General features: G+C 44.4%; 1 pseudogene; it reads left to right on the top strand.

The window, feature by feature from the left end:
• The first annotated feature begins 16,799 nt into the window (after positions 1–16,799).
• Positions 16,800–18,675, top strand: LOC127486487 (UPF0561 protein C2orf68 homolog; annotated as a pseudogene).
• The last annotated feature ends 2,017 nt before the right edge of the window (positions 18,676–20,692 follow it).

Genomic DNA, 20,692 nt, shown 5'->3' with positions numbered 1-20,692 from the left:
TTCCTTTGTACGCTGTAGCTGTTCAGATGTTAAACCAAGCCAGAAATACCCACGTAGACACAGAAAGAATGAGGTTAGGCCAAAGGTATGGGCACTCGGTGGCCCAATCCAGTCATTATGTAAAATTAACTATCATACTATGACCACACAGAAAATAAAAAATAAAATCAAGATTAAGGCAGGGTTTCTGCATCCATAGCCATAATCCTTGATATGCGTAGTCAGGCATGAAGAAGGGGGCTGGAAAGGGAGAAGAGGTAAAAATGGAGCCAAGAGAAGGGGTATACTAGGGGTCAGGAAAATGATGAGACTGAAAAGGCAAATGACAAAAGAGAAAAGAGTTCCTGAGGGGTGAGCAGAAGGAGTAAAACTCTAGGGTGAGAGCTGTATCTGAAGCCTGAGCCCCCAAGCTTACCTCAATCCCTCCTCCCTCACCCCATGACGACCAAAAATATCACTGGGCCAACCAGGGCCCATTTCCCAAAATACAGGAAGAAGGTATCAGAGTAGACATGGGCAGCCATCTCCAAACAACTCTCACTTGCATAAAAGGTTCATCCAAAGGCAGCTCCTCAGGACCCACAGCAGTGAAATGGGGGCTCCTGCCTGTCCTCATTTCTGGGCGTCTTTGGAATTCAGTTTAGTATAGTAAACCACAGCCAAGTAATGAAGGCCAACACATGTGTGTGTGTGTGTGTCTCTCTAGGGACACATACTCACCGTGGATGGCCCTGCATTTGTTGACTGATGCTTCATAGACTCATTTGTGTGATGAATAACCTCACTCATCCAGTCAAGTGATGGGTTCAGGAAGTGCATGCACCAACATCGAAACTTGGTTAACAATCTTGCAAGATTTCCAGCTTGGTAGGTCAGCATACCTGGGGCGGTTAGAGCCGACTATTGATTTCCTAGCATGGAGATCCCTCCCCTGCTTCCTCACAGGCTGAAACACTGGGGTTACAAGCTGTCCTGCATTCTCTTCACCTGTTCTTGCCACTATAATCCTGCTTATCTTGTTTGCCTAAAAGCTTTCAGGTGCTTGTAACCTAGCAGTCTTACTTTAAAACATAAATCAAGTTTTATTTCAGAATCAGGCTAAAGCCAGGAGCTCAAAACTTCTTCTGTGTCCTACAAATTGTAGCAAATACCAAGTATTTGAACCATCATCTGCTGCATCCTGGTTGCACAGCAGTGAGCTGAATTGAGAGCAGAGCAAACGGAGTGTTCACATCTCAAATATTCAAGAGAGTCAGGTCCTGGCCAGGCCATAGTTTGGAACCAGGTGGACATCTCCCACTTTTGTGGCAGGGACCCAGGTTCTTCAGCCATCACATGCTGCTGTCTGTGAGCTACATCAGCATGAAAAGCCATCTGTAGCCATAGCTGTGACTAGAGCCCAATGCCCTCAGCTACAGGGAGGTGCTTGGTGTCATGAAATTGGCTTTGAGCGCTTCCCAGAAGAGCAGACCCAGGTGGGAATTTCTGCTAAGGGAAAAGATCTATCACTTCAACCCAATTCACCTGGCTTCTGCTCAGAAGAAATACAGTGAAAAGGGATCGCGAGCCCTTCTTGCATGTCTGCCTGACCTTCCAAGCAAAGCAATGCAGAGCCTTCTTGCCAAAACTGTTAGCATAAGCTACACAGTGGAGACAAAGCCAAACATGGACAGGAGTGCACCTTAAGTGAATCATGAGTATCTGACTATGCAGTCAATACAAACCAAACTGAAAACAATGTTGCTCCCTCATGTATCTCTCCTATTAATTTGGCTTTGTTGTAAAGAACTCTCAGAGAAGCATCTTATTTCTTTGGTCAAGAGGTCCCCAACATACACAGCTGTATGGTAAAATCGCCAGTGTGAGAATATGCTTTCTCATAGGATTAATAAGGATGGGAAGCTAGAAATCCCGGGAGATATGTTAGTGCTTTTCACAACTATGACTAGCCCCTGCCTGGATCATGCAAGTCAGATCAAGGTTGTGTTGTTTATGTGACTTTGATATCCCCAAGGTTTTCCAGACCTCACACATTTCATGTAACCAGATGCATTGATAACTGTTCGTCATCATCTACCAGGCTGCGAGGGTCAACTAACTTACTTAAGTGACATTCTCATGGGCCTCCGTCAACAGTCCCTAGTTAATCACCCCATGAATCCACTTGGTGTTTGTGACTGAATGCTTAGCATCTGAATCAGCCCTTTATATTACCTGCAGCGTACAATCAATGTGTGGGAAAGTATTAATTGTGTACACGTCTCCTATCCCTTGGTTGAGAGGTATCACAAAAGTCACCCAGGAAACTATTCTACCAAAAAAAAAAAAAAACAAAAACAAAAACAAAAACAAACAAACAAACAAAAACCAAAAACCTGATAGGGTTTAAATAGCACTGTGGTTTCAAAGTGTCCATTAAAAGTTCATGGTTTGGGCCGGCGCTGCGCTTAATAGCCTAATCCTCCGCCTGCAGCACCGGCACACCAGGATCTAGTCCCAGTTGGGGCACCGGATTCTGTCCCAGTTGCTCCTCTTCCAGTCCAGCTCTCTGCTGTGGCCCAGGAAGGCAGTGGAGGATGGCCCAGGTCCTTGGGCCCTGCACCCGCATGGGAGACCAGGAGGAAGCACCTGGCTCCTGGCTTCGGATCAGCGTGCTGTGCCAGCTGCAGTGGCCATTGGAGGGTGAACCAACAGCAAAAGGAAGAGCTTTCTCTCTGTCTCTCTCTCTCACTGTCCACTCTGCCTGTCAAAAAAAAAAAAAAAAAGAGTTGCCAACTTACACAACTTACACTGTCTTGAAAACAGCTGAAATGGTGGACTTACATTCTGGGAAAAAGAAAAAAAGTTCATGGTTTGGAACTTTAATTATTCAATGGGACAGTTTTTGGACATGGCGCCTAATAGGAAGTGTGTCAGTTATAGAAGTGGAGCCTCGATAAATGAATTAAGGTCTTTTCCCCAAGAGGGAACTCTTGTTCTTACAGAACTAAATTTGCAAGTGTGAGCCAGGCATGACGAGCCTGCTTCACACCAGCAGAAGTCAATTCATCCAGAAGTCGTTAAAGATATTTGAGAAGCATCACCAGCAACAGCAGACACGCAACTGTTGTGTTGATTATTTGCTCGAGTGGTACTATATTTATTTCCTGTGTGCTCTATTCAAAATTTCTCTTTTTTAAAAGATTTATTTATTTATTTGAAATTCAGAGTTACATGGGGTGGGGGGGAGAGATAGAGAGAGGTCTTCCAACCACTGGTTCACTCCCCAATTGGTCACAATGGCTAGAACTGCACTGATCCAAAGCCAGGAGCCAGGAGCTTCTTCCTGGTCTCCCACATGGGTGCAAGGGCCCAAGGACTTGGGCCATCTTCTACTGCTTTCAGGCCATAGCAGAGAGCTGGATTGGAAGTGGAGCAGCCAGATCTTGAATTGGTGCCCTTAAGGGATGTCGGTGCTTCAGGCCAGGACATTAGCCCACTGCGTCACTGTGCCGGCCCCTCCAAAATCTCTTTACACTCTGTTGATTGAACCAGTTGTAGAAGTGTCTCATTTTAATTAAATTTGAGCTTAGAAAACTAATTTGATGACAATGCAATTTCTGTCTGCCAAGTATATTTTCATAAATTTCTTAGAAAGATAAGCTTAAATTCTCTCCTCTGTTTCAAACATAATATTCTTATTTGACTTTAATGTCAACCACTGCTATAGCACCAGTGTCCAAATCATATTCATAAACAAGGAAAACAGAAAGATGCTGAAATGATGGGCTTGTTGTGATGTAATCTGCTTTAAAAAGCATTCTTGGCCGGCGCCATGGCTCAATAGGCTAATCCTCCGCCTGCAGCGCTGGCACACCTGGTTCTAATCCTGGTCAGAGTGCTGGATTCTGTCCCGGTTGCTCCTCTTCCAGGCCAGCTCTATACTGTGGTCCGGGAGTGCAGAGGAGGATGGCCCAAGTCCTTGGGCCCTGCACCCACATGGGAGACCAGGAGAAGCACCTGGCTCCTGGCTTTGGATCAGCGCAGCGGCCATTGAAGGGTGAACCAACAGCAAAGGAAGACCTTTCTCTCTGTCTCTCTCACTGTCCACTCTGCCTGTCCAAAAAAAAAAAAGCATTCTTAAAATCAAGCCTATTCCTTTGTACTTTGACAAGATTATGTTAAGAATTACTACATCTATATTCTTTTCTGGATTCAAGATGGTATTCAGAGTGCATTAAAATTTATAAATCTCAGGCACAATTTTAGAGTTTGAAAGAACCTCAGGGTTTTCTATTATCAGTTCATCAGCATCTTAGGGACAAATTACAAAGCTTCAGAGAAATGGCTGTGACTTGCTCAGGGTTCCCCAGCAGTAATGGAAGCATGGCAGGGACAAGGCTAGAACAAGGTCTTGTGGGTGTTTTGGGTTTTTTTTAAATGTATTTTTTGAGAGGCAGAGAAAACAAGCTCCTGTCTGCTAATCCAATTCCTCAAATGCCAGAAATTACCAGGTCTTGGCCAGGCTGAAACTGAGAGCCAAGAACTCCATCCAGGTCTTGACTGTGGGTAGCAGGAACCTAACTACTTGACCCATGACCTGCTGCCTCCAAGGGTGCACATTAGCAGGAAGCTAGAATCTGAAGCTGTGCCTGGACTTGAACCCAGATGTTCCAATATGAAATATGGGCATCTCAACCACTGTGTTAACCAGTAGGCCTGTCCTGGACCAAGGCTTGCTAGTTCCAAACTCTGTTTGCTCCATCTCCAGTGTCTGGATTGCAGTCACAGCCTTCTATGCCATTGCTCTCTGCTCCAGTTTCTTCCTACCTCTGTAAATCCTTTATAAATGCTACCAGCCAGCTCTTCCATGTGTTTTCATCAAGGTATTCTCTGGTTGAGAAACCTAAAAGGATGGTGCAGATTTGCAGCATTACAAATTTTCTATATCAAGTCCAAGTTGGCTATTTTTTGTCCCTGGTTTTGAGTCCTTCTTTGCTAAAACAAGTTCCTTTACCTCTGTGAGCCTCAGGCTTCTCACCCACAGAGTGAAGATAATGATGCCTGCACCTTGGGGGTGATCTGAGGATGGAGTGAGGGGCTGTGTGGATGATGATGGAAAACTCACCTCATGCCTGCTTCCAATAGCACACACTGGCTCTGCTCATTTCTCTCTTGGGTTCCAGATAAATACAAATTGGAATTATTCATCTGAAACAAAACAAAAACAAAATGTCAAACATGTACCTGCAATGGCTTCTCCACCAAGGAAACACCCAGAAGGGGGAATCCAATGCTCCTACTTCCTCAGGAGCATCTGGGACATTTCCCATTTCTACATATCCAGAGATCCCTAGTATCTCTTTCAGTAGCATTCATGGTTCAGGGCATCATATGGCTCATGTGCAAATGTAAAACAGTGCTTCTTGGAATCATTTGTCATCCCTAAGTTATATGCCAACCAGCCCTGTTACAATGAATCTTTGTTGAAGAAGGCAAGCAGATAATGGTTCCTATGCTCAAATTTTGTGACATTCATACCCAGAATGTTGAGAGGAACCATCACCAGGAAAATTCAATGGCTGTCAGCTGTGTCAACTGGGGTGAGGTCTTTCACTTCCCTGCCCCTAAGTTCTCTCACATGTTCTATGAAGGGAGGGGGTGCCCTCTTGATCAGACTGTTCAGTCCTGTTGCTCTATTCAAGGTTCACCAGGAAGAGCAATTTCCTTTACAAACTCTAGCTGTTCAGATGTTAAATCTACTCAGAAATTCCCATATAGACACATCGAGAATGAGGCTGAGCCAAATGTATGGGCGGTTGGTGGTTCAGGCCAGTTATATAAAATTAATGTTCATACTATGAGCACACAGAAAATAAAACTCCAAGATTAAGGCAGGATTTTGGCATTCATAGCCATAACCCTAGATAAGCAAAGACAGGCAGGAGGAGGAAGAAGGGTTAGGAAGGGGAGAACAGGTTCACAAGGGAGCCAAGGGATGGATTTTACTAGGGAGCAGGAAAATGATGAGGCTGGAAAGGTGAATAGCCAAAGACAAACAGTCCCATAGGGTCAAGCAGAAAGTGTAAAACTCTAGAGTAAGAGAGCAGTTTCCTAAAGCCTGAGCCCTTGTGGTTCAGGCTATCCAGCAGCTCATGTGCAAATGTGACACACACCCTTTCTTGGGATCATTTTTCCTCCCAGTGTATATGCCAACTGACTCTGGTGTGATGAACTTTTGGTGAAGGAAGAAAGAAGACAATGGTTCACATTTTATAAGATGAGAAACAAAATGTTGTGAGGATCTGACCATCTAGAGAACACCATGCCTGCCTGCCAGCTGTGTCACTTGTGGCCATGGCTTTCACCACCCTGACCTGTAGTTCCCTCAAATGTTGCATGAAGCAGGTACATGATCTGGATTCACCTTGACTGTTCATTGTTCCAGAGAAAAAGTTTCAGAAGAAGCTTGTAATGACACATTGTTCTGCATGAGGAAGGGATTCGGGCTGGCCATTGGGAACCCCTGAAATTGGCACTCTAGCTACCCCCCAAAGCATTTTAAAAAAGTGTGATGTATGAAGAACCCCAGGACCAGTGCACATTCATGCATAGTGGCCATGTGTTTATTGTTAGAAGGAAAGTTGGAGAATCCAGATGACTGCGCACAAAAACAAAAGATCAAGGTAACTCTGGGAAATACCTGTTGCTCTGAAGGTGTTTCCTGAATGTAGAGAGGGAACAAAGTTTAATGCCACCATGAAAACCAACTACACCACGACCCTCCTCAGCTCCTGCTCTATTTGAGAGGATGGTGAATCGAGGATGGTTTTATAGTTGTCCATACTTTCCTTTTATTTCTTATTACAATTAAAAGAGAAATACATAAACATAATTAGAAATAAGCATGTTCATGCACAGAAGTTATAATAATGTTATTTTTGACCAAGAAAAAAAAAAGGGTTGGACTGAGGCGTATAGGAACATTGTCTTTGTGTGCTATTGCAGGTGGCATCAACTCAGGCTAAGTGGCTATGTATTTTAGAATGTTATACATAATATACATTTGAGACTTTTTACATATTTGGGGCATGCATCCTTACTGGTGCATTAACTTTCAGGCCCAATTCAAACCCCATATTGTCTTCTTGACCCAGTAATTTTCCTCAATAATGTTCTTCTTTGTCTCCCATATTAATCTTGCCAAGGTAAGTATTGGTAATAAGAACAAAAGTATCCTAAACATGTACAAATAGGAAAATGAGAAGGGAATCAAAAGTGTTCACTACAAAATCCAAGGAAATGAAGAAAATGCTGTGTGGGTTGAAATGAGATAAAAATAGTCTAAGAGAGAACAAAAAGCAAATGTAAAATTTCAGAAGTAATGTCATAATTATTCCAATATAAATAGTGTCAACACTCTAATGAAAAAGCAGATATCAGAATGCTTTAAAACTAAATCCAACCGTATACCGTCTACATAAAATCACTGTAGATTCAATAGAAAGGAGGTTCAAAGTGATGGACAGAAAAGGAAATGTAGAATTGTATCATAGGTAAAAAATCCAACTGGTGTGGTTATACTACCATCAGACAATTATATGAGAGACAAAAATCATTGCAGGAGACAAAAAGGACATTACATATTGATACAAATTACTGTGTTAAGAACATATAACACGGAGGGGCCAGTGCTGTGGTGTAGTGGGTTAATCTTTCCACCTGCAGCACTGGCATCCCATCTGGTTGCCGGTTCTGGTCCTGGCTGCTCCACTGCCAATCTAGCTCCTTTCTCAGGCCTGGGAAAGCACTGGAAGATGGCCCAAGTCCTTGGGCCCCTGCACCCATGTGGGAGACCTGGAGGAAGCTCCTGGCTCCTGGCTTCAGATTGGCGCAGCTCTGGCCATTGCAGCCATTTGGGGAGTGAACCAATGGAAGGAAGACCTTTCTTTCCTGATTCTCCTTCTCACTGTCTGTAACTCTGCCTCTCAAATAAAATAAATAAAATGTTTTTAAAAAGAACATACAATATGGAATAGGCATTTGGCCTATTGGTTAAGATACCAACCAGTTAGGATGCCTAAGTGCCATATGCATATACTTGGTTTCTAGTCACAGTTATGGCTACTGGTACCTGTTCTGCTAATGTAGATCACAGAGAGAAGTATGTGATGGCACAGGAATCTGGGTCCTGGCCACCAATGTGGGATATAGCTATAGAGTTTCAAGCTTCTGGCTTTCGGCAAACCTGGACCTGACCGTATTGAGTATGTGGGAAGTAAACAATCACATTGCTTTGCTCCCCATCCAGCTCACTGCTGTGCAAATAGGAAGCAGAAGATATTCGTTCAAATACCTGGGGTTTTGCCACCATTTTGAAGACCCTGATTGAGTTCTGTACTCTTGGCTTTGGCCTGATTATTCCCAGGCTACTGTGCTGATTTGGTGATTAAATCAGAAAGTCAAAGATATCTCTCTCTTTCCCTCCCTACCCCCCCTCCATCTTTGCCTTTAAATAAGTACATCTTTTTAAAAATCACCAGAATCAAACTTGATTCTTTGACAAATGAACACATATTACAAACACTTTGATTACAAAGGAGAGACTCAGAATCTTAACTCACAAATGAAACATAGACTGTTACCAACGAATTCACAGAAACAGAATTTTTTTTTATCTTTTATTTAATGAATATAAATTTCCAAAGTACGACTCATGGGTTACAATGGCTTCCCCCCCCCATACCGTCCCTCCCACCCACAACCCTCCCCTTTCCCACTCCCTCTCCCCTTCCATTCACATCAAGATTCATTTTCGATTATCTTAATATACAGAAGATCAGCTTAGTATACCTTAAGTAAGGATTTCAACAGTTTGCTCCCACAGAGAAACATAAAGTGAAAAATAATAGATGATTTTTTTTAAATGATGATGAAATCAGATCAGACCTATTGTCATGTTTAATCCCAGTGAGAGTCAAGTTGGGAATTGATAATTTCTTTTCTTTTTTTTTTTTTTTTTACAGAAGATCAGTTTAGTGTACATTAAGTAGAGATTTCAATTGTTTGCACCCCCATAGAAACACAAAGTGAAATATACTGTTTGAGTACTCGTTATAGCATTAAACCTCAGTGTACAGCAAATTAAGGACAGAGATCCTACATGAGGAGTAAGTGCACAGTGACTCCTGTTGTTGACTTTACAAATTGACACTCCTGTTTATGGCATCAGTAATCTCCCTATGCACCAGTCATGAGTTTCCAAGGCTATGGAAGCCCCTTGAGTTCTTCGACTCTTATCTTGTTTATACATGGTCATAGTCAAAGTGGAGGTTCTCTCCTCCCTTCAGAGAAAGGCACCTCCCTCTTTGAAGACCTGTTCTTTCCACTGGGATCTCACTCACAGAGATCTTTTTGCCAGAGTGTCTTGGCTTTCCATGCCTGAAATACTCTCATGGGCTTTTCAGCCAGATCTGAGTGCCTTTAGGGCTGATTCTGAGGCCAGAGTGCTATTTAGGACATCCGCCATTCTATGAGTCTGCTGAGTATCTCACTTCCCATGTTGGATCACTCTCCCCTTTATTTATTCTATCGGTTAGTGTTAGCAGGTACTAGACTTGTTTATCTGCTCCCTTTGACTCTTAGTCCATTCATGATGATCAATTGTGAACTGAAATTGATCACTTGGAATAGTGAGATGGCATTGGCACATGCCACCTTGATGGGATTGAATTGGAATCCCCTGGTATGTTTCTAACTCTACCATTTGGGGCAAGTCAGCCCGAGCATGCCCCAAGTTACACATCTCTTCCCTCTCTTATTCCCACTCTTATGTTTAACAGGGATCACATTTCAGTTAATTTTCAACACTTAAGAATAACTGTGTGATAATTACAGAATTAAACCAGTCATATTAAGTAGAACAGACAAAAAAAAATACTATGAGGGATAATGTATTAAGTTGTCCATTAGCAGTCAGGGCTATCCTGATCAAGTCACCATTTCTCATAGTGTCCATTTCACTTCAGGAGGTTTCCTTTTTGGTGTTCAGTCAGTTGTCACCGATCAGGGAGAACATATGGTATTTGTCCCTTTGGGACTGGCTTACTTCACTCAGCATGATGTGTTCCAGATTCCTCCATTTTGTTGCAAATGACTGGATTTCGTTGTTTCTTACTGCAGTATAGTATTCTAAAGAATACATATCCCATAATTTCTTTATCTAGTCTACCGTTGATGGGCATTTAGGTTGATTCCAGGTCTTGGCTATTGTGAATTGTGCTGCAATAAACATTAGGGTGCAGACCGCTTTTTTGTTTATCAATTTAAACTCCTTTGGGTAAATTCCAAGGAGTGGGATGGCTGGGTCGAACGGTAGGGTTATATTCAGGTTTCTGAGGAATCTCCAGACTGATTTCCATAGTGGCTTGACCAGTTTGCATTCCCACCAACAGTGGGTTAGTGTCCCTTTTTCCCCACATCCTCGCCAGCATCTGTTGTTGGTAGATTTCTGTATGTGAGCCATTCTAACCGGGGTGAGGTGAAACCTCATTGTGGTTTTGATTTGCATTTCCCTGATTGCTAGTGACCTTGAACATTTTTTCATGTGCCTGTTGGCCATTTGGATTTCCTCTTTTGAAAAATGTCTATTGAAGTCCTTGGCCCATCTCTTAAGTGGGTTGTTTGTTTTGTTTTTTGTGGAGTTTCTTGATCTCTTTGTAGATTCTGGTTATTAACCCTTTATCTGTTGCATAGTTTGCAAATATTTTTTCCCATTCTGTCGGTTGTCTGTTCACTCTCCTGACTGTTTCTTTTGCAGTACAGAAACTTCTCAATTTGATGCAATCCCAATAGTTGATTTTGGCTTTGACTGCCTGTGCCTCCCGGGTCTTTTCCAGAAATTCTTTGCCTGTGCCAATATCTTGAAGGGTTTCTCCAATGTTCTCTAATAACTTAATGGTGTCAGGACGTAGATTTAGGTCTTTAATCCACATTGAGTGGATTTTTGTGTGAGGCTAAGGAGGGGTCTTGCTTCATGCTTCTGCACGTGGAAATCCAATTATCCCAGCACCATTTATTGAATAGACTGTCCTTGCTCCAGGAATTAGTTTTAGATCCTTGATCAAATATAAGTTGGCTGTAGATGTTTGGATTGATTTCTGGTGTTTCAATTCTGTTCCATTGGTCTATCCATCTGTTTCTGTACCAGTACCATGCTGTTTTGATTACAACTGCCTTGTAGTATGTCCTGAAGTCTGGTATTGTGATGCCTCCATCTTTGTTTTGTTGTACAAGATTGCTTTAGCTATTCGAGGTCTCTTGTGCCTCCATATGAATTTCAGCATCATTTTTTCCAGATCTGAGAAGAATGTCTTTGGTATCTTGATTGGTATTGCATTGAATCTATAAATTGCTTTTGGGAGAATGGACATTTTGATGATGTTGATTCTTCCAATCCATGAGCATGGAAGATTTTTCCATTTTTTGGTATCCTCTTCTATTTCTTTCTTTAAGGTTTTGTAATTTTCATCGTAGAGATCTTTAACGTCCTTGGTTAAGTTTATTCCAAGGTATTTGATTGTTTTTGTAGCTATTGTGAATGGGATTGATCTTAGCAGTTCTTTCTCAGTCATGGCATTGCTTGTGTATACAAAGGCTGTTGATTTTTGTGCATTGATTTTATATCCTGCCACTTTGCCAAACTCCTCTATGAGTTCCAATAGTCTCTTAGTAGAGTTCTTTGGATCCTCTAAGTACAGAATCATATCGTCTGCAAAAAGGGATTGTTTGACTTCTTCCTTCTTGATTTGTATTCCTTTGATTTCTTTTTCTTGTCTGATGGCTCTGGCTAAAACTTCCAGAACTATGTTAAATAGCAGTGGTGAGAGTGGGCATCCCTGCCTGGTGCCAGATTTCAGTGGAAATGCTTCCAACTTATCCCCATTCAATAGGATGCTGGCTGTGGGTTTTTTATAAATTGCTTTGATTATATTGAGGAATGTTCCTTCTATACCCAATTTGCTTAGAGTTTTCATCATGAAAGGGTGTTGAATTTTATCAAATGCTTTCTCTGCATCAATTGAGATAACCATATGGTTTTTCTTCTGCAGTCTGTTAATGTGGTGAATCACATTGATTGATTTGCGAATGTTGAACCATCCCTGCATACCAGGGATGAATCCCACTTGGTCTGGGTGGATGATTTTCCTGATGTGTTGTTGTATTCTATTGGCCAGAATTTTATTGAGGATTTTTGCATCTATGCTCATCAGGGATATTGGTCTGTAATTTTCTTTCAGTGCTGCATCTTTCTCTGGCTTAGGGATTAAGGTGATGCTGGCTTCATAGAAAGAATTTGGGAGGATTCCCTCTTTTTCGATTGTTCTGAATATTTTGAGAAGAAATGGGATTATTTCTTCTTTAAATGTCTGGTAGAATTCAGCAGTGAATCCATCTGGTCCTGGGCTTTTCTTTGTTGGGAGGGCCTTTATTACTGTTTCGATTTCTAGAAAGAGAATTATAAGAGAAGTCTATGGAGAAGGAACTCCAAAAACCAGATAATGAATATAGGGAAAAATTCCCTGCAAACATGAACACCATCGAAATTCTTTACAGAATAATTATTAATCATCATAGACATAGTACAAAAACGATGGTTAAGAACAATGCCATGGCATTCATGTTTTATGTGTAGTATACCAGAGTTAAAACACAAATTTAACTGGTTGTGATCTCTGAGTTTTGTGTTGTAGAAGCAATCAAACCTTCCTACCATGGAGGATAGAACAGAAAAAGAGGTGTTGGTAGGAGAGGGGCTACATCTTGGCCTCCCAGTGCAACCTGTAGTTCTCAGCACAGAGAAGCTATTGTAGAATTGGTCAGCTGCAGCCACCACACTCAGTCAGCAACTGAAAAAAGAATCTTATGAATAGGAAAGATATGCCCATTTCTCATTTACTATTATGAAGTTAAATACTTCTCTAACTCCAGTTTCAATAACTGAAGATAAACCTCAGTTGCCAAAAGTGGGCAATTCTGTAGTCAGATGTTCCTATGTGTTTCTTTGTGCTTATTGTTGCTGGTGCTGCAGTTGGATATCTATGGCCTTCTCATCTCACATCAGTCAGCAGATCAACTATAGCATTGTAAGGGTAGCAAGGGGGTGCTCCTTGAGTAACTATCTTGTGAGAATGCAGTAAGTGAAATACCAGCAGAAAGATAGGAAAATTACGGGTTCTGGGATATAGAAGTGTCCTTTTTTCTTAAATAACTACAAGATACCAGGTTCTGGTGTCGGAGCAGACCACCACATTTTCTTTTTTCTTTTCTTTCTTTTTTTTTTTTTCACAGAGTGGACAGTGAGAGAGAGAGAGACAGAGAGAAAGGTCTTCCTTTTGCTGTTGGTTCACCCTCCAATGGCCACTGCGGCCGGCACGCTGTGCTGATCCGAAGGCAGGAGCCAGGTGCTTATCTTGGTCTCCCATGGGGTGCAGGGCCCAAGGACTTGGGCCATCCTCCACTGCACTCCCGGGCCACAGCGGAGAGCTGGCCTGGAAGAGGGGCAACTGGGACAGAATTCGGCGCCCCAACTGGGACTAGAACCCGGTGTGCCGGTGCCGCAAGGTGGAGGATTAGCCTAGTGAGCCACGGCACCGGCCAGACCACCACATTTTCAACCTGTCAGCAACAGTTTCCAACTATGGCATTTCTATAGTGATCAGTGAGGTAACGTCTTTCAACTCTTTCTACTCAGAAAGATGGCATTCTCAGCTCATCAGAGACCAGGACCACTTTCTTGATGTATAGAATGTTCTAGGTATTGGAAGCCAGATCAGACCTCAATAGAGAGATAACCTGGTCAGAGACAATGACCACTTCCTGAAATGTATGTAAGGAAGCCATTTCTCAATTCACCAGAAACCAGACCCCTGAAGAAAACATATGCAAACATGAAACAAAACAACAAAGCAGGCCCCAACATAGGCGACTGATCAATCAACAGGCAATTGCTAAATAAGCTGTGTTGTCCACAACCTTACTGGAACACTCCCTTGGATCCCCTCCTCAGTGAAACTTTACTTCTCCTTTTTCTCACACTCATTATCCAACCTGAAATAAAAAACTGACTCAAACTCCTGCAACAATTTGATTCTGTAATTCTTAATTGTGATTTCAAATAAATTATTTTCCTAAGACATGCTGACAAATATGGAAACAATTATGGTTGAAATAATTTGTCAAAATTGCTGAGGGCTGTTCAGAGAAGAAACAGCCAAGTAATGTTTAAGACATAGGGTTCTAGGCTGGCACTGTGGCTCGTTTGGCTAATCCTCCGCCTGCAGTGCTGGCACCCCGGGGTTCTAGTACCAGAGGGGGCATTGGATTCTGTCCCAGTTGCTCCTCTTCCAGGCCAGCTCTCTGCTGTGGCCCGGGAAGGCAGTGGAAGATGGCCCAAGTGCTTGGGCCCTGCACCCGCATGGGAGACCAGGACGAAGCACCTGGCTCCTGGCTTCAGATAGGTGAAGTGGCCATTTGGGGAGTGAACCAATGGAAGGAAGACCTTTTTCTCTGTCTCTCTGTCTCTCTGTCTCTCTCTCTCACTGTCTAACTCTGCCTGTCAAAAAAAAAAAATCATCAAAAAACAAACAAAAAAAAAACATAGGGTTCTGTTGTAAGAGTGACCATATCACTTACCAAGAACCCCAGTATTGAAGACTATCACAACAGGCTAAATATACCAACAGATATATTTGAGGAAGCCATGAACATTCACTCTATAGTGCAGTCATGGAGCAGCATTTGATAGCAGACTAATACATTTGTGAATCTGTAATTTCTAGAGGAATAAGGCCCCTCATGTGATATCTTTTTTTTTTTTTGACAGGAAGAGTGGACAGTAAGAGAGGGAGACAGAGAGAAAGGTCTTCCTTTTGCCGTTGGTTCACCCTCCAATGGCCGCCGTGGCCGCTGCGGCCAGCACACTGTGGCCGGCGCACCTGGCTGATCTGATGGCAGGAGCCAGGTACTTATCCTGGTCTCCCATGGGGTGCAAGGCCCAAGCACTTGGGCCATCCTCCACTGCACTCCCTGGCCACAGCAGAGAGCTGGCCTGGAAGAAGGGCAACCGGGACAGAATCCGGTGTGCCAGCGCCACAAGGCAGAGGATTAGCCTAGTGAGCCGCAGCGCCAGCTTATCTTTTTCGTATTCAATAAGATACTCCAAGATATTTTGCTTCTCCTTATCATACAGAAGCAAGATGTCAAATAGAATACATAAACTTATGTTCAGTAATTACTGTTTCAGTACTTTATCTGGCTTAGAAAGGATCTAGACTCTACTCTAGAGAGAAATAATATTAAAGAAAGCTAGCCATTGTTTTCAGTAATTTCCTAGTAACTTTTTATAACATGTATGTATGAGGAGACAGAGCTACTATTATTAAGCCTATGATACTACTATTTTACTTACCAAACATTTAAATAATCACAAGCATTTGAAAGCAATTTGTTTCCTTTATTTATTTCTTGGAGGTTTAGAAATATATATCTATATATTTTTTCATACATTAAACACAACCATTCACATGCTAACCAAGACTAGGAATACAGGGTTACCACATGCTCACAGCACCTTCAATAATGGTCAGCTTGTAGCCTACAAAAACACTCTACAAGCTCTAGTTTTTCAGAACTAAAGGAAGAACCAAGTGGCTTTTACCAGGTATCACGGGATAACCATTTATGCATGCCTTGCCAGTGAGGTAACCTGCTGTCCGTGACTCAGAAATGAACAAATCATGTTTCTGATCTTTGAAACAGGATTTCATTCACTTATGGAATAAAGCAGGAAGGCCACACAGCCGTCTCAACACAGCAAGTGCCAGAAAAACACCATCTCTGTGCTGGGCCATGACATTAAGACAGAAGAGTTTCCAGAAACTGAGGCCAAAGAACTAATACTTAAAACCACTGGGGAAGTGACATTTCTAGGCTCATGCTCTATAAATGAAAATGCCATCCAAAGGTCTCTGACACACGACAGAGCAGAGCCACCATGCAGCAGAAGGCAGTGATGTTAGACACAGAAGCTGTACGGGTGGGCCAGGATCATTCAAGCACCAAAGAAATCTACTCAAGCTGCTCCACACTGTTGACTCCTCCACGGTTTCCACCATCGAAACCTGTAGCTTTGCTGTCACAGGAGCCATGGTCACTAAGAAAGAAGGGCTGACCATATGAAGGAGGCAGCCCCAGCAGATGGCCCTGCTGGCGAGGCTAAGCACTGCCAATGCAGAAGCCAATGCAGCATGGCCTAGCTCCCCGCAACAGTAAATTTCCATGGCATTGTTTGCTGTGCCACTGTCCTGCTACCTTGTTGCCTGCATGCAGGGGTCGAGGCTGCTTCCAGGAACATGAAGGGAAGTTCACACTGTCAAGTAAACCCATCGGCTCTACTCCAGGCTGCTTAGTGAAACAACAGTAACACACATTCATCTCCACTGCTGCCGTTCCTAACCAAAAATAGGCCTGAATTATAACAGGCATTCAAAGGAACCTGCAAAGCAATAACCTGGAGGAACAAATAGCTAGAATAGTTGGACTCCTAGAAAGCAAAGCAGACCAGAGAGAAGCATGAATTTATCACTGACCCAGGTCCAAATCACCAAGAAGCCAGACAGAGATGGAACATCACCCAGAAACTCTCCCTCCACACCCTATTTTTTACAACACATGGTTTAACTTCTATCCACAGCAATGGACTGAGATATGTTAATTCAAATTGTGATGTTTATAAAAAGCAAAGGAAACCCGAACGGAAGCTGAGCGCGGGCTGGCTCGGGCCTCCACCGGCGGGAGGGCGGCCGTTGGGGCCGTTGAGGTGGCGGCGACTCTGCGCCCAGGGCTCCAGATGGAGGCGGCCCGGGATCCCGGGCCCAGGCTCTGCTGCAAGCCTGGCGGGCGGCTGGACATGAGCCACGGCTTCGTGCACACATCCGACGGAACCAGATCGCCCGGTACCTCCCCACCCCGCGCCACCACCACCCTTGGCCTGGCCCGGCCGGCTGTCCCTGACTCCCGCTCGGCTCCCCGCAGGGACGACTACGACAAGAAGGTGAAGCAGGCGGCCAAGGAGAAGATGGCTCTACCCGCCCAGGCAACCCAGACTTGGAGGAGTCCAGTGAAAGCAGCAGTAGTGGTGGCTCTGAACTAGAGCCTTCTGGCCATCAGCTCTTCTGCTTAGAATACGAGGCGGACAGTGGCGAGGTCACATCAGTTATCGTGTATCAGGACGATGACCCAGGAAGGGTGAGCGAGGAGGTGTCTGCCCACACGCCTCTGGATCCGCCCATGCGAGAGGCTCTCAAGTTGCGTATCCAAGAGGAGATTGCAAAGCACCAGAACCGTCACTGACCAACTTGAAAGCATTCTTTGCAGGCTGGATTCACTGCCCGTGGAAGAATTCTGCCCAGGGAGCTCAGCCGTAGCCTGAGGGCACCTGCACCACTGTTTGATCTTGACACTGCCAGAGCTGCTGCATCCCCAGGGTCATTCCAAGACTCCACCTGGCCCATGTCCCCCACAACCGTTTACTGGTTGGCCTGTTGACCAGCCTCATATTCTGGAATTCTCTGAGAATTCGGTGTGGCTGACTTGGTGTTCTGGGAGCATAGGCTTGAGGGCGAACCAGGGTCCATGAAGCCTTTCGCCATCATGCTGCATTCTCAGAGGTCACATGCCTGGCTGCTTCGTGTCCCACCCAGCTCCGTGAGCGCTGTTATGTCATAGTTCCTTTCCTTTGTGTTGTGCTCACTTCACTTCCACCCGTGTTTCCCTGGACTTTTTTTTCTTTTTTTTTTTTTTTTTAGCTTTATTCTTTGTTTTTCTTTTTCTTCATCTCTCTGCCTCAGGTCGAATCTCTCAGTTCTCTCCCCACCCCCTCAACAGGACTGTGCACCTGCAGCTGCTCAGGACCTTGGAGGGGGGGACTGTGAGGCTCTGCCTTTCCAACAAGTTCTCCAAGTAATTCTGAGGCCAGAAGAAAGTGGGAGACCTTTATTTCTGAGGCCCACTCACAAGCACGTCTCCCTCCCCTCCCATGCTTTTGTGAGCTGCTTGCATGCGCCACACCACTGTCAGACAGCAGACCTAGGAAGAAGATCCTGGTGCTAAACTGCAAGGATTTCTTGCAGCAAAACCTGCCTGGAGCTGCAGAATTCCAGCTGCAAATAGCTGCGAATAGACTCCTCTGCTCAGGACAACCAATGGAGAATTATCAAAGCAAGCTTGAAACTAACTCTCCAACCGTGACTTAAAAGTCTAGACCATAAGTACAAAGGGAAACTCAACATTAACAATAATTGCCTGTTTGGAGCCCTAGTTGCAAAAAAAAGGTGGGGGGGGGGACTACACAACTCTCCTTATCTGTTCCCTCTCCCTGTCCAATGTCCTGTCCCATGCTTCCTCCCTCGCTATCTCAAGGATATGCATAAGGCAGCTTCAAAAAGTTCATGGAAAGTGGAATCGAAAGACAGTCTGAATTGTCTGTGAACTTCTTGAAGCCCTCTGGTGTACGTATAACTGAGGTCCTGAAAGAGTCCCAGGGTAGCGCTGCTCTTCCCGAGGGAACATTTTTTTCTACCACAGGGTTAGGCTAAGGTCTGAAGTCCACAAGACATCGTGTGCGCCAAAGTTTCCAAGGCACGTCTATCTGTGAGCAAATCGGCGTGACCTCAGTGACTTGAAGTTTACAGCTTAAGTGAGCCAGTGAGCCCTGGAACTTCCTGAAACCAAAGCCCCTTGGCCCCCTGGTTTCTCCACATCAGGGTCTCAGGATCAGGCTGGCAGTTCTATTGCAGCAGTTCTTCTCCTAAAAGACACCCAAGAGAACTGTTGGTTTGTGCCCCGCACTCCTGAAAATCATCTCCCTCCAAATGGGGCAAGGCGGCTCCTTCAGCTACGCCATTAGAACGTGGAATGCTGAGTTGCAGCCTGCAGCGCCAAGGAACGCTGGGACAGTGAGTGAGGCAGATAAGGTCGAGGGGCCTGGTTGTGAAAGCCAGTGAGCAGAGTGCTGCAAACCCGCAAAGCTGCACCAGGTTAAGTGCCTTGAACTTACCAGTCCTGGGCTCAGGTCTACTTTCAAAGGAGAAAAGTCTTTGCCCTCTACTTAGGCAGCTGGCTAAAAGTGCCTTCTGTTCACTACCCTCCACAGCCTGGGTCATGGAGGCTGTGCCGAGCCCTACCCCCGTTCTTCACACAGCCTAGAGGACCAGTCACTCTAGTCCTCCAGCTCCTCAATGGATCCTATGGTTGGGACATAGGACTTCACTGGAATTCCATGATGGCTTAGAAGGAAATACTTTCTGGATTCATCTCACAACTGGATCACCTGTGTCCTATTTTTATAGAACTCAGAACACCAGAGGGTTGAAGTCTGGGGGCGTGACCCCTGACATTTGAGCTTCTGTTCCTGTTTTGTGTGGAGGGAAGTTGTCAGTGTTTACACATCGTGTCCTTTCGTGTGTTTGTCATGGGATCCTCCGAGATCCCCTCAGGTAGATGGATTGAAACTCCTTGCCTCTAAACTTGCTTTTCTTGCAGCACTTTGCTTATCAAGTGTATGTAAAACATTTTCTACCCAACAGAGCACTCTAATCCGTGTAGCATGACCTGTAAAGCACTAAGCCTTGTACCTGGAAGAGAGCCTGTCCATCAGAACTGGGCTCTTGGAGGCAAGGCTGCCTCTCTGCAGACGGACAGCTTCAGCCTTACCGCTGACTGCCACCCCCTACTGGAAGCCCAAAAATGGTACTATCTCATCATCACCGGACCTGCCTCCAGACACCTTCCACCAGTTACAAAAATTGGTGCTTTGCCATCCAGGACTGTGTTCTCCCACTGACTCCAGGATGTCTCAGGACTGCCCTGTGTTGTGTGGGACAGTGGCAACACTTTTGGACTAAATAGAACTTTCCAACTGGCTGCTTCATAATCAGTGTTCGTTTGATTAGATAAATTCTTGGCTGTCTTAAAAAAAGTCTGATAGGCATATCTCTCAGCATTCAATATGCAGTATTAATTCTTAACTGAAGGTAAGCCTGGATTTTAACACTTTGTGTTTCCTGAGCCAGCAGGTGATGTCATAGGTACAAGGAACTTAGGCTTGCAGGGACTTTGGGCTGTGCAAGAGTAAACACTAAACCTTGAATCATAGCCAGTTGGCAGAGGTAGTGCTTAAAGAATGTAACACAAGAAAGGAAGGGAATTATACAACTTTTTGGTTTGTTTTTGTTTTGTTTTGTTTTGTTTTTAATTTGAAAGAGCTCCCATCCATTGGTTCACCCCCCAAATGTCCACAACGACCATGGCCTGAGCTGGGCTAGGCCAGAGCCAAGCTTCAGTCAAGGTCTCCCATGTGGATGGTAAGAATCCAGTTACTTGAGCCATCACCGCTGCCTTCCAGAGTCTGTATTAGGGAGCTGGAGCCAGGAATTGAAACCAGGTATTCCTGGTGGGACATGGGCATCCTAACCACTGGGCCAAACCACCTTTCTCTAGAAAACCTTGTACCCATTGAGAGAGCCTCTGGAGGCCAACCAGCCAGTGGGCCCTTGTAGGCAATTACAAGCGCATCTCTCTGTGGAAAGGATGCTCATGTGGTCGGTCCACTCTGAGGGGCACTGCCTGCTAGAGATGAGCCCATGTGGAAGCG

Source organism: Oryctolagus cuniculus, chromosome 12 (assembly GCF_964237555.1).
Source record: "Oryctolagus cuniculus chromosome 12, mOryCun1.1, whole genome shotgun sequence".
In the NCBI taxonomy this organism is placed as follows: Eukaryota; Metazoa; Chordata; class Mammalia; order Lagomorpha; family Leporidae; genus Oryctolagus; species Oryctolagus cuniculus.
The sequence above is the reverse complement of the archived record's forward strand: the minus strand, read 5'-3'. Positions and strand labels throughout refer to the sequence as shown.